The sequence below is a fragment of the Mus pahari genome, chromosome 8 (assembly GCF_900095145.1).
Source record: "Mus pahari chromosome 8, PAHARI_EIJ_v1.1, whole genome shotgun sequence".
In the NCBI taxonomy this organism is placed as follows: domain Eukaryota; kingdom Metazoa; phylum Chordata; class Mammalia; order Rodentia; family Muridae; genus Mus; species Mus pahari.
In genome coordinates, this window is record NC_034597.1 from 16674973 (window position 1) to 16693747 (window position 18775).

An 18775-nucleotide genomic window follows, 5' to 3' on the forward strand; every position below is an offset into this window, starting at 1 on the left:
GATGACCTGTCAGCTTAAGGATGTGGCGGGCCAGTTCTGTCAGCACCACGTGACATTCGCTCAGCTGCCTGGCCTGTACCCAACCCTGGTCCCCCTCATTGTCCCAGCTCTCCTGGAGCTCTCATTACAGCTCCTGCATGCTTCTGGTTTGAGCTTTGTCCCTTCCTCACCCACCCTCAGGATGATGGCCCAATTGGGTCCTCTTTCTGCTTAATCCTTGCTTACAGGTCCTCACTCCAAGATGTTCAGTATCACTTGGAGGTGGAGGGGAATGGCCACTCTCCCTCTCTCCTTCCTTGAGTGCAACCCTTCCAGCTCTGCACTGTGACAGCAAGCTACAGGTGACTCTGGTGGCTCCAGGAGTCTAGCTCATGAGTGGGCCATGAAGATACCCTGACCAGCTGCACTTCAGAACCCCTGGTGCCCCAATCGACACAAGTGTCTACCTCCTCTCACTCCTCCCTCTCTTGACCTGGGTGGCATGGCAGTGGGGGCATCACTGAGCCTTCTTCCCCCACCCCAGTCACCCACTCCTCCCCCAGCCAGCCTCCCATGCCAACCCTGGCACAGGCATCAGGCGCCGTGAAGGGTAGGCTACTAGCTTAGGATAAAAACCTTCATTCATGACAGCCTCAAACCCCTGGCTCTGGAGAGACAGAGATTTGCTCTGGGTCTGAGCTGTCGCCGGGAGAGGAAAACTGAGCCGATCCGCAGAGCGGTGCTGCTTAATGCGCCTCTGTTCTGCTCACCTGGCAGGCCAGCACAGCAGCCCACTTGTGCCTCTGAAATCCTAGCTGGCCTCTGGCTGGGAGTTTTGGGGACTGCAGGGGAGACACTGGGTAGTGTGTGCCAGGCATGCACACCCAGCCAACTCTACAGCCAGCCAGGGCCAAGAGCAAAGAGGAAGGCCAGCAATAGAAGCCACTCCCACAATGGTGTGAGGACCTCAGTCTCGCTCAGTTCTTCTTGGGGTCTAAGTGTTCACTGCAAAGCTGCACGTGGGGATGACAGGCCACGGTTACTGAGGGCCAAGAAGCTGTTTCTTGATTTTTTTTTTTCCAGTGTAACAAACTTCCTCATAAAAGTCACGAAGCTGTATGCTAATGGCATTCACATCCCCAAATCCTTCAGCAGGCCCCAGAGAGATCATTCCCATACATTTCTAACATCTCCCTCCATGGTGGGAAAAAACTAGTTCAAATAGGGGCATCAGACATGCCCCCACGGACATGGGGTATGGTTGAGAGAGAATGGATCATATTTCACATTTACTTGATTAAAAAATACTTATGACTGTTTGCAGGATATGTTTTGCTGATGAAAGCTATTGAGCTCAGAAAAGTCCCCACTCAGGTCCTTTCTTTCTTCTTCCACAATGGAGGATCATCTAGCTGGGTATGCAGCGAGCCTGCAGTTTCCAGCCTCCCTTTCAGCTACATATCGTGTTGTCTCTAAGCTTTGCCACCAACATGCTAAACAAGAAGTATAGAAACTGAAGGGAAAACTTTGAAATGAATAAACGCACTGACTCTTGTGCTTTCCCCTCGGCCCTATAAGTGGAGCGCTTCTTAGAGAATGAGGTTCATGTTGATACAGTCATTTGGAACATGCAATCAGAGCTGGTTATTGGGGATTGCAGAGCAACAAGATGGCAGAGGTCTGGCTCTCTGACATTCAGGGAGCTACGATACAGTCTGGGACCTTGTACCTGGACTTCTCTCTTTAAGCCACTGTCATTTTGAATTCTTTTGACAACACAGTTGAAGAAGGTAACTTAGCTAATTACCTCAGTGCCCTAAACACTATTAGATCCCCTTCTCCTCACCCAGTTTACTGCCTGGAGCCACTGGGGCTCCCTGTCCCTCCCCCCACCCTCCCCCACCTCTCTCTCTCTCTCTCTCTCTCTCTCTCTCTCTCTCTCTCTGTGTGTGTGTGTGTGTGTGTGTGTGTGTGTGTGTGTGTGTGTGTGTGTCATGCATGGCCTCCCAAGAGGTCTCTGTGCTGCGGGGCTCTATGCCAAGACCCCATGTTCTACGATGTTTGTGTCCAGCTTTGTAGCATATTCTCAGACAGCCATGGGGCAACTGAAAGAAGCTAGGGTGCTCGCCTGGGCAGCTCTACCTCATCCTCCCCAGAGCGAAAGCCACCTCACTGCACCAGTGCCCAGTCTGCTTCCTCGCCCCCTGCGTTATCCCTGTCTACTAACTATCACTTGCAAGCATGTCTAACCCAGAGCCCTTGAGCCACAAGCAGCCAAGGGAACTACAACTACATCCCCAAAGTGAATTATGAATACAACCCATAAGAGAATGATAAACATCTTAAAGGCTTTTGAGAGGTTAATTGTTGTTTTGCAGTTTTGAAGGTGGGCAAAATCAACAATGCATGGTGTGTAGCAAAGTCATTCTACAATGTCAAAAGGCTGGACACCACCACACATGCTCTGTACCTTCAGCAGATGTTCCCAGAGGACCAGATCTGTCTTTCCACCTTTTAAGCAGCCAGCTGTGGTCATTCTTTAAGGTCACTCCCTTGACCAGCATCCCAGCATTCGCCTTGTCTGTCCCACAACACTTGGTCCATACTTCTGTGCAGCTGGCAACCTGCATCACTGAGGCCATTTGCATCCCAAGCAGACATAAGCCAAGGCCAAAGAGCCACCATGTGCCTTAGGATCTGGATGCCCTCCATGTCCCCAAATGTGGAGCCTATGGTGTTGACAAGAAACAGTTTTAGGAAATGAGGTCCAGAAGCAGTGTCCTCCATAATCTCCCACAGGTGATCTGACCCTCAGCACCCTGTGGCCTCGTGAGGACCCCGAAGCTCCACACCCACACCACCATCTCCTTCATCTGTAAGCCTAATCCAAAAACAACACAGATGCGGGAAGCAAACTAGCTGCTCAATTAAATGCCAGTTGAACATATGAATGTACACATTTCTTAAATTTTTTTTTCAGTTCCCTAAGAATCTGAGCTTGCTTACTGAGCCGTCTCTTGGCACATAAGCCACGGGAGTCTAATGCACAGTCTAGTGTATAGGTTAAATCTTCAGTTACCAAAGGAAATGGGACCCTAGCTCCCAGACCACCCATGGATGGGTCTCTGTAACCTGTCCCTTTGCTGGGTGAGGTAAGCAGCCCTGAGGAGAGTGTGCGGGCAGGTCAGGAGAGGTGAGACGCGGGGTGATCCGGGGCTGCTGGCAGCCAGAGAGTCCTTTGCAAAAAGACAGTCTTGTTCTGCCTGAGCTTTTTCCTCATGACTTCATTCTGCAACAGGCTCTGCTTGGATCATATTTTTTGATGGGCCTCAACCCCAGCTGCATGGAGAAAAATGGTCTCGGAGCCCATCCCAGGGTGGCCATGCCAGGACAGGCAGGGTCTGTTCACTGCCCTGGGCTGAGTGCCTAGCTTACCACCCACCTCCCTGCAGAGAGGCCAGTCTGGGCAACCCGTACCACAGCTGGAAGAAGTTGCACAGGCCTGTGGGCTCCCCATCTCTCTGACTTCTGTTTTCTCACCAACAAATGTCAGGGCACTCCGGCACAGTTCACGAGGTCGGCAAGCGTCCAGTGAGCACAGTGCAGGCTTCCCTCATGCTGCCGGGGACCCCTCCCACATTCACCGTTCCTGAAGCTCACTCCTCCCACCTGGACCGGCACCTGCACTAACTCTTCCACTCTGGGCTTCCACAGACAGGAAGGGATGCAGAAAGACGTCCCTGCGTCAAGGACTGCAAAAGTAATGTGTGTTGGGGGTAACCAGAGGAGGGGCAGTATTACTTACCTTAGTCTTCATGAGCTGCAGTTTGTCGAGCAAGATCTGAGGACAGGTTATTCTGCAGGCAAGAAGAAGGAGACACACGTGTCCAGTGCAAGAGGCCAGGCATGGGGAACAGAGGGAGAAAGAGGACAGCATGCCTTTCTTACACCAGTAGAAACTCAGTGTGGTCCCAGGAGGTCACATTGACACTCGCAGACACCTGAATCAACCTGTTTCTGCTCTGTCTCCCTCTATGGACTATCCTTTTGCTCCTTGGTTGGTTTTGGTCTGTTGCCACGTGGTTAAAGGATGGCAGCTACATCTCCCAACGTCTCGCTCACTTTCTGTCAGGGTAGGAAAACCTCAGGTTCATGGAGACTCTTCTTTTCTGTCCTACAGCCCCCAGAGAAGAGAAACTCATGGACTCGGACCTCAGAACAGTCATTTCTGGGGACAAGGGAAGTTAAGAAAGGTCCCCATCAAATGGGATGAGACTTCCCCAATTGGTTTACACTGAGGCTGGAGGTCACCTGATACCACAGACTTCTGGCTGATACCCAGACAATCCTGGGATTTTAATTAGGTGGCAGGAAGTTGGAAACAGGGCATGGCTACTGCATGGGCGAGGGTTAGAGCTGGCATAGACATCTAAGGTTCATGGGAGTATGGGATGAGGGATGGTGGGCTGAAAGGAAGAGACAAGTGGCTCAAACAGAATTTTAATGGCCCAACCTCGGGACCCAGATAGGAGCAATCATCTCATGAACTCTACATTGAGACCCAGACAGGAGCAATCGACTCATGAACTCTAGATCTGAGGCCAATGTGAGTCTTTGAACCACATTTCACATAGGAGAATTCCCTGCGAGGCAGAAGGGGCATGTGTCCTTCAGTGTACCTACTGGGTCTTGATCATCTCAATGTCACTATCTTTCATAATGACGAGACTACCAGGAGTATGCATAAAGGAATGAATGAGTGAATAAATGAATGAAGCCCTATTTCCCACCATCAGTTCCCTGCTATGCCTTATGGGAATGATGTGAACAATTCCTCTTTGCAAAGCTACTAAGGAGATCTTATGAGTTAATGGTTAGTACTTAATCAACACGAAGGCTTTCTCAGACAGCTAGAAAGAAATGACTCAGTGCTGGTCACCCTGAACCCTCAGGAGGTCACACACAGGTCCCTGTCTGCTGATGGGGTGCAGTGCTTCTTCATCATCCGGGCTGGAGGGGTGGAGACAACCATGAGGCCACCGGGAAACACCTGTAACTGCCCAGTAGGTCTTGCCAGGGACGTCCACAGAGGAGCGGTGAACATGAACAGTCTGTGTCTGCTAGTGCAAGCAGGGGTGGAATATTAAGCACTTTACGACAGGACATATATCTCCAGCAGAATGAGCTGCCTCTTGTAAAGCAGGCCTTGTTCAAGCAAAGGGCAAAGAAGCCCATGTCTCAGGCCCAGCCCATCTACCCACAGCTGCAAACTCCCACTGCACAGTCACCAAAAGAATTCCTGGGACTTCACATCATCACGGGGTCCGTCAGCAGCACAGGTGCAGTTTACTCTTTCATTTCAGGGATGTTCTGAGCAGCTAGCTGGGGCACTTTCTTGTGGGCTGGGGGATGGTAGAAATGAAAGCCGAGCAGCGTAAAATCGACCGTGAGAAGCCACCACACAGGAGACAGGGTCTCTAGGGTTGGCTGCTATCCACTGAGGAAGATGGGGTTTCCTGGGGGATCTGAGCCGCTGCCATAGATTGAAACTGTGAAACTTGGTTTGTGTCAGGGTCAGTGTCCGGTGGTCCTAGCATCCTCGTGGTCGAATGCAATGACTGACTCAGCTGACTCAGACACCAAGACAACTCTCTAACAGGCTGATGGCGCCTCTAGGAAAGCCCCAGTTGAGCAGCTCTTCACATTGGTGGCGAGGGACAGGCGATTTCAATGGGTTTATGCGGTAACGTGGGTTTGCTGCCCCTAACGGGCAGAGTTGTAGTCATTTCATTTGAAGTACCTGAAAGGATTCAAGATACTTTGCAGCCCTCCTAAAACACATTTCTAGGTAACCTACAGCTTCCAGGCACATGATTAAAGAGCCCTGTTTGCCTAAGTGTGTGCTGTCCCTGAGCTTCCCCCTAGGGTCTAAAAATAATGTCACACAGCTCTCACAGGAGTGGAGAAAAGAAGTCCACAAAGCCCTTCATTCCCACTATCTCACTCTCTTATCACGAGACCCTTGTGGGGAAAAAAAAAATCAATTTCAACCCATTTTCTAGATATAGAAACTGAGGCCAGACAGACTTTACTGTGGCATGTGTGAACCAGTCCCACTGTTGCTGAATACTTGGAACACAGTGACCTCTGACTCTAGCCAATAGATTGCTGTCCTTTCCCAAGGAGCTTCTGGTCTACCCAGGAGCCAGACAAATATTGAGATCGTCACCAATGTCAGAAAGAATCAACTGTAAGCTCATAAGGGAATGGTGAAGACACCTGTCTGAAAAAGGAACCATTACTGAACAGTCAAGGTACAGATGTCCAGACTGGCAGGGAAGGCAGTACGGAGCTGTAGCATACCCTGTTTCTGAAGGGTAGACTGTGTGTCCACGGGGACAGGAGCGAGTGTCAAGATTTCTAAGGACCCCACGTTGAGCTGAGCCTTCTGGCCTGGATATGCATCTGAGCACAGGGATTGTAGCCTGCGCCCAGCCCTCTGGAAACACCCGAGAGCCCTGACAATCCAGCTCTCCACAGCATCCCCACACAACCTCAAGAAGCCTCTCCTTATTTGCCTGCCCGAGCCACTCCACCCACCTCACACCCCTAAGTGTGACCCTTGCCAACTTGTAGTACCCTTCTGGCTACTCTCCCCCCCCCCTCCTCTCTCTCTCCAACCAAGTCACCAGGCAGCATTCCTAGGAGGCTAGGGAGGGGGCCAAGGGTGAGGGCTGGGTAGGAGCCTGAGGGCTGTGTGGCGTTCACGAGCTCTACATCTGGAGAGGAAGGCAGGAATGTTTGTGTCTGACTTTAGCTAATATCCCAGGAATTTCTCCTGGCGTTGCGGAGGGCTCCTAGGGGGACTGCAGAGCTGTGATGTCTGGGTTCTGGGGCAGGCGGGCTCAGCTCAAAGCCTCTTTGTCTTCTCACTCCTCTTCTGCATCAGCCTGGCCATGTGTCTGTCTGTCTGTCTGTTTGTCTGTCTGTTTGTCTGTCTGTCTGTCTGTCTGTCTGTCTTTAAGTACTGGAGCGTGTGAGGATGTGTGAGGGGACATCTTTGCATGTCTGTGACTGGGTACTTGTATGTCTTATGTGGGTGTCAGCATGGATTGTGTACGTGTGTGCGAGTGTGCATGGGTGTGGCTCTGTCATGTGACTCTGTCATCTTCATCTCTCCAAGTGTCTGAGGGTCAGTCTCCCCAGGCACCTGTCCCTGCATGCCACTGGGCATTGGCCATCTAGCTCTGCCATGCCTGTGACTGCTTGGGTCTCTGGAGCTTTTTCTTCATCTTCTCTTCTTCCTCCCCCTTCTAGGACAGAGGCTGCCCTCCTCGTTAGGAAGGAATCCAGTGAGCATGAACTGCAGTTGACTGAAGAATAAAGAGAAAGAGGAATCAGAAGGTGGTGAGAAGTGGGGAGAACGGAGTTAGGAAGCAGGAGCCTCTGTGTGTGTGTGTGCGTGTGTGTGTGTGTGTGTGTGTGTGTGTGTGTGTGTGTGCGCACACACCTATGTGCTTCGGTGCCACTATGTGCACTAATCCATGGGCACTTCTTACATGCAACCACATGTAACATGAGCACGTGTACCTCTGTGTATATCTGAGATGTGGGTGGGCGTCTGTTCTTCTGTTTGTACATGTATGCGTACATGGATGTGATCTACGTGTGACTATCCATGCATCTGTCTGTCAAGGTGAGTGTGAAAGCCCATGTGTTCTATACATGGCCTTTTTTTTTTTTATGTGCCCATCTGGATGTCTGTGTACTTGGCTACCCAAGCACTTGTCTGTGTGTATGTTTGTGCACATGGGTACTGTGTACACATGACTATCTGAATCTATTCACATGTGTATATGAGCACATGGCATGGTCTGTGCATGGCCATCCGTGCATCTGTAGGGTCTTAGCAAGTGAACCTCACATTTAGCTTGTCACATAGAACCAGTACCCTGAAACCACAAGTAGGTTCTCCCTGTGTCTCCAGGCAGGAGTGACAGCCTGGACAGTCAGTTCCCTTCACTGTCTTGCTTGCAATGCACTGTCAAGTTTGTAATGCTGCAGAATCATCCTGTCTGCCTCCAGCTGAGCCCTACAGTATCAGACCAGGCATCCTTCCCTCCTCCACAGCCCACGGCTCTGCCCTGGCCACCGCTTTCCAGTATCCCACATCCCATGACCACATCCCATTCTTCAAGGAGGCTCATCATACCTGCTCAGTGGCCATGTAGAGTCCCCTCTCACCAGCCTCACAAAGCCACACCCATACCCCCTGCCAGAAAGTCCTGCAGGGCATTCCAGGAAGGCTCCTGGCTCCATCCCCTATGTGTTTTCCCCTGGGCCTCCATGATCTAGTATTTCTGGTCTAAGGCATCTTCTCCTTGGCTCCTTTCTTAGTCAGACAGAAGTAATTCAACTCTGATTTCCCAGGACTCCAGGCCTGCCCTCTGCAGAGTCCCTGCTTCTGAGTGACGATGGAGCCCATGGGGCCACTGGGTTCTATAAGCAAGCTCCGAGACTTAGCCTCCCACAGTTCCCAACAGCCACAACACCACACCTGTTTCTCTTGTATCACCATCCCTACCCACAACACACACACTCACATGCACTCACATGCCCTCACACGCACTCACACACACTCACATACTCATATGCACACACACATTCATGTACTCACCCATGAAGACACATGTACATATGTGGACACATGCACTCACACACATACTCACACACTTGTACATGCATACACACATTTACATACATTCATACACTCACATACACATATGCACACACATTTGCATATTCACTCACAAACAGACATACATATGAACACATATTCTCAGACACACATGCACTCACACACATTAATTCTCTCTCTCTCTCTCTCTCTCTCTCTCTCTCTCTCTCTCTCTCTCTCTCTCTCAGCTACTTCCAACTCTACAAGTAACTGAGTACTCTGCTGCCCAGCCTCTTTCCCAGAAAGCTACCTACCTCATGATCCATCTCTCTCTCTCCTTTGTTTTCTGGGCATTCTGGGGCTCTAGGAACCTATCAAAAAGTTTATCACAGCCCACACACACTGAAAACATCTCCAACACAAGGACACTCTGTTTAGAATTGTTTATTCTTTGTGCCGTCTACGAATTTTCTTGAGCTAGTGAAACAAATTAACAAGAATGCCTTGGCTTAACCCAAAATTCATCCTCTAGTAGTTCAAGAAATTCAAAGTCAAGGCATTGAAACCCTGTGCAGGCTGTGCTCACAGTATCCTTCAGAGGACCTTGGGAAGACCCTGGCTGGCTTACCTCTTCAGACTTCTAGTGGCTGGTGCAGTCCATGGCATTTCTGGAGAATCAACACATCCTCCCTTTGCATCCATCTTCATGGGGTTTTCCCTGACTATGTGTCTTAAAACTTCCCCTCCTTATAAGGATTGCTGTCATCGGTGTTAGGGACCACCCTGCTTGCAGGATGATCTCATCTCAAGATCATTAACTTTGCTGCATCTTTAGAGTCCCAGGAAGGGATGCCCTCAAATACACAGGTGCCTAGAGCTCCAGGGGCATAGTTCTACCCCAGCATTTCCTCACAGCTCTGGACACCTCACTATACTCCAAAGCAGCTTGCAGGCCTAGGCTGCTGCTGCTGACAAGGATCACAGACAGGGTGTTGTCTGTGGGAGGGGTTGGAGGTTGCCTGGCCTGAACATCATCCTGCAGGGTCTCTGGGTTGGCTCAGCTCCTGCAGGAACAGTAGCATACCCTCCTGCCTGTGTGGGCTTTGTGGGAGCTGAGGGTGAGAAGCGAGGCTGCCAGGGGGATTAAAGCACATGCTGCTTTTTGCTACCTGAATACTTGATGCTTCAGAGAGTGGGTGGGCATGATGAAACCCGGGCCCTGTGCATGTCAGACAAGTACTATGCTGCTTAGCCCTTGGATATTTTTTCCAACAGGGTCTTGCTATGTAGTCCAGGCTAACGGTTTCCCCATACTCCACCTCCCCAGTGCTAGGATGATAGGCACATACCAGACTGTGGCGAAATGAAACCTACCTCAGAAAGTAAGGCACAAATAGGTACTGAAGCCAAGCAGGCACTTTGCCAGCCACAGCTGCAATCCTTCCAAAGCATGATTGCTGTGGAAGCTGGTATTGCCGGGGTAGTTCTGGTCCAAGCTTCCGTAGCCCATCTGCAAATCTTTACACTAACCCACATACGTGAAGGGTCTTGAGTGAGACCCTCCCGTTTTCTGGATACCACCAGTAGAGCAACTCTATATACTCAATCTTACGGTTGCTATGAGGCCCAGTTGGCCTGTGAGCCCGGGCACCCAGGGTCGGTGAAGGCTAAGATCATCCACAGTGAGGAGAATAGCAACAGCAAGAGCAGGTGAGAAGCGCTAGCCAGGTCCATTTGCTTCACAGGAAAGCTTTCACCCACAGAGAGGCCGAAAGGCAAGCAGGAGGGCTGGCAGGTGACAATGCTGTGCCAGGCCCTATGCCAGCTCGTGGCCTACAGCATAGCATTTAACCAAGCCAAAGGCCCTATGGGCACTGGGGCTCTGAGAACCATTCATTCTAGAAGAGGGAAGGGAAGGATAGACCCTGACTGAGGTCCCGTTGCCGGGAAGCCCTTGGGTGCCTACAGAAATCTCCCCAAAGCAGGCTGTAGTGTGTGCAGTAAGGGGCAGGACTGGACACATACATCCTGGAGCCGGCAGAGAAGTCTGGGAGGCAAAACAAACAAGCAGGCGCTGATTTCCCCGGAGGAGGAGGCTGGACCACCTTCCCTTCTTTCACAGGCTCCCAAGCCAAAACAGCTGCTTTTTATCATTCCTCAGAAATCCATAAAAGGGATGGAAAATGTTGGTGTGGGGAGTGTGGATGCACACTTAAATTTAACTGTGGCTCCCACTGCCCGTGATGGAGCCTGGAGATAACACCTCCAAGCTTGGGGCGGCTGCAGCCCAGGCATGGGGAGAAGAATTGTGTCCAAGGTCCACTCTGACCATAGTGTCTATCCCTCCTCCTCTACCAAATGGAGTTCTCTCTGTGTGTCTCTGCCTCTGTATCTGTTTGCCTCTGACTCTCTGTCTCCGTCTCTCTGTCCCTCTCTTTGTGTGTGTGTGTGTGTGTATGTTGGGGGGGTGGTCGTGCAAATGCCTGTGCACTCACATGAGCTGGCTAGATTCCCTCCTCGTGCCTGAAGGAAGCCTTTCTCCCCTGGCAATGGCCTTGTCAGCAGTTTAAGCACACCATCTGCAGGTGGGATGACCAGGCTGAGCTTGAAAGGCAGACTTTGGGTTCAAGAGTTGACTCTGTAAATCAGTCTGCTCACATTGTTGAGTGTACAAGTGGCTCAAGGGCCCATGAAGGAGCTGCTGCTATTGCTGCCGCTTCCTTTTCCTCTTCCTCTTCCTCTTCCTCCTCTTCTTCCTCTTCCTCCTCCTCCTTCCCCAGTGAACATGAGGCGGGGGGACAGAGGTGTGGGTCTTCAACAGGCTCTGGAAGGATGCAGGTTTAACAGGTCTTATTCTCGATCACTGGCTTCTTGAGTATCTGCCATAGGCCAATTAAGGCTCAGAAGTTAACTGAAGTTGTACCAAGAAAGGGGATGGCAGGGAGTAACACCCACCCTCCATCCTCTGTTTCAAGACCCTGAAATTCAAATGTTCCGGGGACTGAAAGAACAAGGGATCAGCTAAGCCGCCATGCTTAGCAACTATCCACTGTGACCCATGACTCTACAAACCCAGCATTCATAGTACATATGGTTTCAAAGAGAAGCCAAATGTACAGGTCTTTTGCATACTCCTGAGTCATGAGGGTTCTAATAGCCACAGCGAACTTGTTAGCAAGTTGAGGACCTTGAAGTTTCACTAGGACCCTCTTTTCTGCCCTGACCTGGGAGTATCAGGAGAGCCACCCCTTTTTTTGTCCCCAAAGCCTGCTGCCCAGGCTTTCCCAAGGCTTCCTGCTTTGAATGCTGGGTCAACCAAATCACCCTGATAGAGGAGGCCAGCCATAGCATCTGGTAGAGTTGGGGACCAAAACCAGCTGTACATTCTTCACCATTATCTCCTCCAGCCTCTGTCTCCTTACATGTGAGCTTAGTGGATGGCAGCACATATCTCAAACCTCTCTAAACAGAAAATGATAAGTTTAGCAAAGTTCCTGAAGCCCAGTGTGCCCTGGCCAGGATAGCTCTCCCCTTCGATCTTTCACAGGCCATGCCTTCAACCAGGAGATCTTCAGTGCTTCTGATACTGCCCAAGTTTCCTTCACTACCAAGGCTCCCTTGAACTGACCCAGTCTCCTTCTTCAAGCTCCTTCTGGTGTCCAGTGTTACTGTGCCCAAGCTCCAGCCCTCCCTGAAAGTGCCCATGTGCCACCTCCAGTGACGCTGGGATTTGACCTGCCAGGGGCAGTAAGGGAATGAAGAATGGGCACACGTGTGGAAAAGCTGTGGTCAGGGAGGTGATGTAGTGATGTCTGATGGAGTGGCGCCAACTACAGCAGCGCAGACCCCAGCATACTTCTTATGTGCAGCAGGAAAAGAGGGGCTAGCTGGTCTCCGTAAGAGGTGTCTGTAGTGAGCACTCCCAGGCTCTCAACATCCAAGAGGAGAGAGCTGCAGTTGCTCATTCCTGCCCACACTGCCAGCGTTCAGGTTCAGACCTTCCTAGCGGGAAGGCGTTGCCAATTTCCCATGGATGGCCCATGACAAACAATACACATTAGTTCAGGACCTCATTTACTCGGGACTTGACTCAATCACTACACCCATCTCTGTAGCAACATCTTCTCAGAAGGCGTTAGCGAGGACAAGTGTCAGCCTGCCCTTTGCTACATGGGAACAACCACCTAGAGCATCCTGAACTGGGAAAGTCTTAGAGAAATGTCCACACTGAGCAGCAGGAAATGCTGTCAGTTATGTCTGCTGAGGGCTCTGTGGGGAGGCGTGGGAGCACCTGTGCAATGTGTCTGCTGATGACCATCTTATACAGAAGATGCAGCATCTGGGCAAGTGTGTGTGTGTGTGTGTGTGTTGTACATGTGTCAGTACATGCAAGTGTGGAGGCCAGAGATCAGCCTCTGATGCTATTCCTCAGAGCCAACAATCTTATGTTTTGAGACAGTGACTCTCTGTGTGGCCTTTGGCTTACCAACTATGCTAGCCTGGCTGGCCACAAGCTTCGGGGATCCTTTTGTCTCTGCCTTCCCAGAGGTGGGATGACAATATACACACCACGCCTAGCTTTATGTGTTGGTGCTGGGGATTAAACTCAGGTCCTCATGCTTGGATGGCAAGCGAATCAAACCAGCTCTTTAGCCCTGGGGGCAGTTGTTGATATTCTGGGTTTCTGAATCACAGCGTGAGATGAGTATAAGACTGGGGGTAGGTGGAGGGGAGACTGAGAAAATCAGAGACAGGGGAGTGAAATGAGTTGCCTAGAGCCCCAGCAAGCAGCAAACCTAAGGGCAAAGTTCAAGTGTGTCTGGTCCCATGTCCCCACTCTTAACCTGATGACCTCATTTCTCCCTACCCTGAGTATTACCCTGGTCTGGGAACAGCCATATCCCTGGATATGTGTGATAGGTCCAAGGCAGCATTTGGACCCCATTTGAGGGAGGACAAGGGCCTTGCTCATGCTGCACCAACCATGTGACTCTGGAGTCCCTCGTCCTCTCCATCCTCCTAACAGTAAAGCGTAACACATCATTTATTTCTCTAGTGGATCCAAGGGCCGCATAGAAAAGCCACACAGACAACTAGCTTCCCAAGAGACCTGCCCACTGTCAACTCCCAGGAGAGCTTCTGCCTGACTGCTATCTCCCCCATCATCTGAGGCATAGTTCACACTGGTGACCTACAGCAGCTCGGGGATGGAGACCTCATCCTACCTCACTCCTCCCCCTGTGGAATCCTTTGAACCCTAGAGGCATTGGGCCATAACCAATGTTATGTGTGCAGAACCAGGGGCCAGGTTGTTCTGCCCCGACAGTTCAGTGTCAGAGTCCTTTCCTACCTGCCTTGTGACTCAACATACAGTTCTACCCTAAAAGCTATGGCTGGTGACACCTGCCCTGCCGCGTCACCTGGCAGGACCTGGCAGGAGAGAGCTGGATGAGATAACGTCTGGTCAGGGATCCGGCTGTGGAGCAGGAGGCTCTTTGCACACGTGCCCCAAACTTTGCCTATTTATTTGTTTCTACTTGCAACTCTCCAACTCAGCAAGCCCAGGCTGTGAGTAGGGGGAGGTGGTGGCCCACTCACGTTTTTTTTCTACAATTTGGCTTCCCACACATAGGCCCCAAGTTGATGATTCCAGGGTTTCCCTGCAAAGAACAACATTCCAGTCAAAGACTCTTGTGGCCCAAGAATGCCTGAGGGCCGGAGAAACACAATCTGCCACCCAAGCTCACAACTCCGTGGCAGGTCCTAGCTAGACAGCGAAAAGAAACAAAGAGGCAGCATTAATTTAGCACCTACTGCTTTCCCAGTAAATGCTAGAAATTTCCTTGCATTTAGTTCCTTTATCCTTAAAACAATCACCCTGGGTCCCACGCCCCCTTGCCTGGAGAGCTTGTGAACACTAGGCAGGGATCTGGTTTCATTGTCTGGGTGGGCTGGGCATAGGACTTTTTCAAAATGCCCCAGAGCATTTGAGTGTGTGGCCAAGGCTGAGAACAGGGCCCTACTCAGCCATTTTTGACCTTCCTAGGACATATGAATGAATCCCTTGGATATTGTTAAAATACAGATTGCAATTCAGCAGGGCTGGGCAGGGCCCTTCTAACTAACTCTTAGACCACAGCCAAGGCCACTGGGCCTGCAGAGTAAGAGTCTATCTGGCTGTAAACCCCAAGGCAGTATAGACTGGATCCCAGGTTCCTCTAACCTGGTGAAAATCTAGGGACTGAACAAAAAACATTTGTTAAAGGTGTAAAACAATGGGAAAGGTTTGCAGGCAGGGGTCATGTGGCCATTGTTTAAGCTGGGGCCGGAGACTGCCATACTGAGCCCCCTTTCTGCTTGCATTTGTCAAAAGGCAGGAGCAGTATTTGTGATTTCCAGGAGTTATTTTGAAGACTAAACAAGACCAAACAAAAACAGGTTGTTAGATGACTTAAAAAACCAGCACTCAGGAGGCAGAGGCAGGGGGATCTCTATGAGTTTGAGGCCAACCTGGTCTACAGAATGAATTCCAGGATAGCCAGGACTACACAGAGAAACACTGTCTCAGAAAAACAAAGCAAACAAATTTATATATATATATATATATATATATATATATCTTACTTTTTAAGTATGATTTCATTTTTAAATTTCTTTAATTAATAACAGCACAAAGTTATGTATAAGTGAATGATATGAAGTCTAAAGTTTGTTTGAGATACTCTAGTCAAAAGTAAGGGAGGAAAGAATACAGAAGACAAAGGAGGAGGATAAAGAAAAGGAAGAAGGCAGAGCAGAAAGCCAGAAGTAATGGATTGAAACAGTAAGAGGGGGAGTTAGTGTGAGTAAAGTGATCGCCATGCAAGCCTGAAGACCTGAGCAGGGCTCTCTGGAACCCATGTAAAAGCCAGGAACGGGTGTGCACAGGTAGGTCAGCACTGGCAAGACAGGCAGGGGAAGAGGCAGAGGGAGAGGATCTTTGGGATTTGCTGCCAGCCTGACCTGCTGAATTGGTGAGATCCAGGTTCAGTGAGAGATACAACGGCTCTCAAAACACAGCATGAAAAGCAGTCGAGTCAGAAACACAACACCATCAGCCACCTCTTTCAAGCATACACACATAATGCATGCACATCACACACACACACACACACACACAGTAAACAGGTAAACATCAATTGTAACTCAGTGATAGGGACAAGAGACCATTGAGTCCTTTTTACATATACTTGAATATTCTCACAATTAAAGGTTAATGATCAAAAGAAACATTTTGTAGTGTATGGACACAGGTAACTTGGCTTGGCTCCTGGTTGCTAACACCCGTAAATGACATCTTCCAATCTTAAGCGCCATAACAGAGTACTGCCCTCTAGTTAGAAAGAACAAGACATAAACGGAGATCTTCCTGAGGCTCAGCCCCCGCTGCAACCGACACCACTCCACGGCTGGTAAAGCAGAGAAAGGTAGCATGTGTAGCCATTAGCAATAGTGGGTGGGTGTGGAGAACATATGAACTACTACCGCGTGTGGGAACCAAGTCCAGCACTTTTCATGCACTGAGTTCCCATAACACCCTAGGACTAGATCTACCACTCAAAACCAGATAAGCAATGAAGACTTAGACACGAGAGGCTTTGGCCATGGCATACGATGGCTACTGAGTCATCTCCCACATACCCCCTTTACAATAACAAGGCTGACACTGCAACCTGGTTTGGTTTTGGCATCTTGGTCTGCTCTAGGCTCCGAGGACAAACCATGTTCCATTCACTGATGCCCTAAACTCAAAGGTAACAGCCCGCTAGCCCCTGTAGCCTACCTGCTCTAGAGTCTCTAGCTCCGGCCAAGGCACATGGAAGAGACAAGGCCTCTCTCATTCCCTTCTCCACCTATAACCAGCATAGTAGGACCTCTATCCTGGCACTGGGCTTTTATAAGCACAAAGCCTCTTAGTCCCCTGGGCTACACACCAAGTCCTACCCCAGTTACCACTATGAATGGCAGCATTCTCTACCCATACTCCAACGCACCTCCTCTGCACAACCCTCTCCAGGCCTCTAAACACCGAAGCCACACATGCAGCATGACCATAGCAGCCCATAAATGTTAGCCTCTGGTTTCTCTTAAAGAAGCAGAACAGGGAAGGATGCGATGCTAGGTCCAGCCAAGTGGCATTGGGACTTTCTAGCCAGCCCTCCATGGCAGTCCTGCATCCCAGCCCCAACAGGAAGAAAGAGAAGGGGCCTCTGCAGTAAGCGTGCTCCCTCAGGTTTCTTTTCCTCACTTTATCAGAGTGTTCCTCGCCCTGCCCCTCACCTCAGGGCTGGCAACATGGGAGACTTGACAGGGATGGAAGTAATTTACTCAAGTTGCTTCACAGGTTCGTGGGGGCTGCCAGAGAAGCAGATATCTACTGGCTTTCCCCTCACTGGGCCTCAGGGAAGCCTAGGCAGGCAGGCAGGTCAGAAACAAAAACAAGCCAGGGGCAGATGCACATGAAGCTGTTGGGAAGGACACAGAGGCCCTGTTAGGAAGGGCACAGAAGCCATAGTACTGGGTGTGACATCCACCTGGTCTTAATGACGGGAGCACTTACTGAGGCAGGACCAGGTCAGAGTCAGGCCTATACCTTCACTCTCCACAGAGGCACTCTTGTGTGCTCTTGCATCTGGATGAAGCATAGCATGAGGAACCCCAACATGAGGAACCCTTCTCCCTCCTTGCTGTGGTGGGGTTTAGCTTTTTTGGAGTCAGGTTAACACGTGACCACAGACTCACCACACGGAGGTCTTTTGGGATTGGTGGTCTTTCTAGGATTCTGTCTGTGTCCCCCTGTAGCCTGCCTCCTGGCTAGCAATGGGAGCCCTGCTCCATACAGCCCTGCCCAGAGGAAGCATGCAACTAGGTGGAATTCCAGGCTTTTATGATCCTGTGCCTGTTGGCTGCTCAAGACACTATGAAAAACATTGGCAGTTGCCTCTGGTCAGAGACCAGAGCCAACAAGAAGGAGGCCCAAAGGCTCTCTTCCCTAGGAGGCATCTAGGCTCTCGGAGGAGATAGATCTGTTGGGTTTCCAGGAGCAGAGCTGTATGGCTGTGTCAATGCCCAGGGCAGGGAAGACTGAGCACATTCCATTACAAGTCAGCTTAAAGATAACAGGTGGGGAGGTCAGAGGTCATGAGGAAGCCTGAACCTGGACCACCCATCCAGACTTCAAGTCCACCAAGGAACAGAGCCCTTTGACACCGGTCCTCCTTACACTTGTTTCTTTGAACTCCAGACTCACACCAAGGGGGAGCAGCCAGCTAAGTCACGGGGACAGGAAAGTACCCAAGGTCACTCAGCTAATTGGGGTCAGTCCAGTTCAGAAAAGGCTCCTCTGAGCCTTGCTTTGGTTGTGTGATTTTTATTATCCCTGTGGGGACAACCCAGGGGAATGGAAACCAGGGTGCTGGATAGTGTTCGGAGTCAATGAGTAATTTGTGTCCTTCCGACCTTGGTTACCTGACTGCCCGAGTGTGGGGTGCCCGGTTGGCACCTGAGCAGTGGTGACATGAGAAACGAGTAGATCCGTCTACCTTCTCTGGCCTCTGGCATCCTTCACCAGGGACTGTCCAGGCTTGGAGGCTTGAGAGACAGCTCATGGAATCCAAAGCAGGAAGTGAAGTAGCCAAAGGTCACACAGGAGTCAGGCTGTGCGCACAGCTGCCCCCAGACAACCGGGCAAGGGATGTGATCTTTAGGGGGAAAGTGACATCCAGCTGTCAAGCAGCAGCAGTGGCTATGGGCTGGCCCCGGCCAGCCAGGGAGGCAGCACACACACACACACACACACACACACACACGCACGCACACGCACACATACACGCACATGCGCATGCGTACACGCACACACACGCGCACGCACGTGCACGCACGTGCACGCACGTGCACGTACATGCACACATGCACACGCGTGCGCGCACACACACACACACACACACACACACCCAGGGCGAGGCAACTGGAAACTGAAGCGAAGACATGTGCCAACAGAATAAGTCCTTCTTCATGCAACAAATATCCATCCCTGCTTCACATGGCTAAAGAAAAGGAATTACCTCACCTTCAGGACAT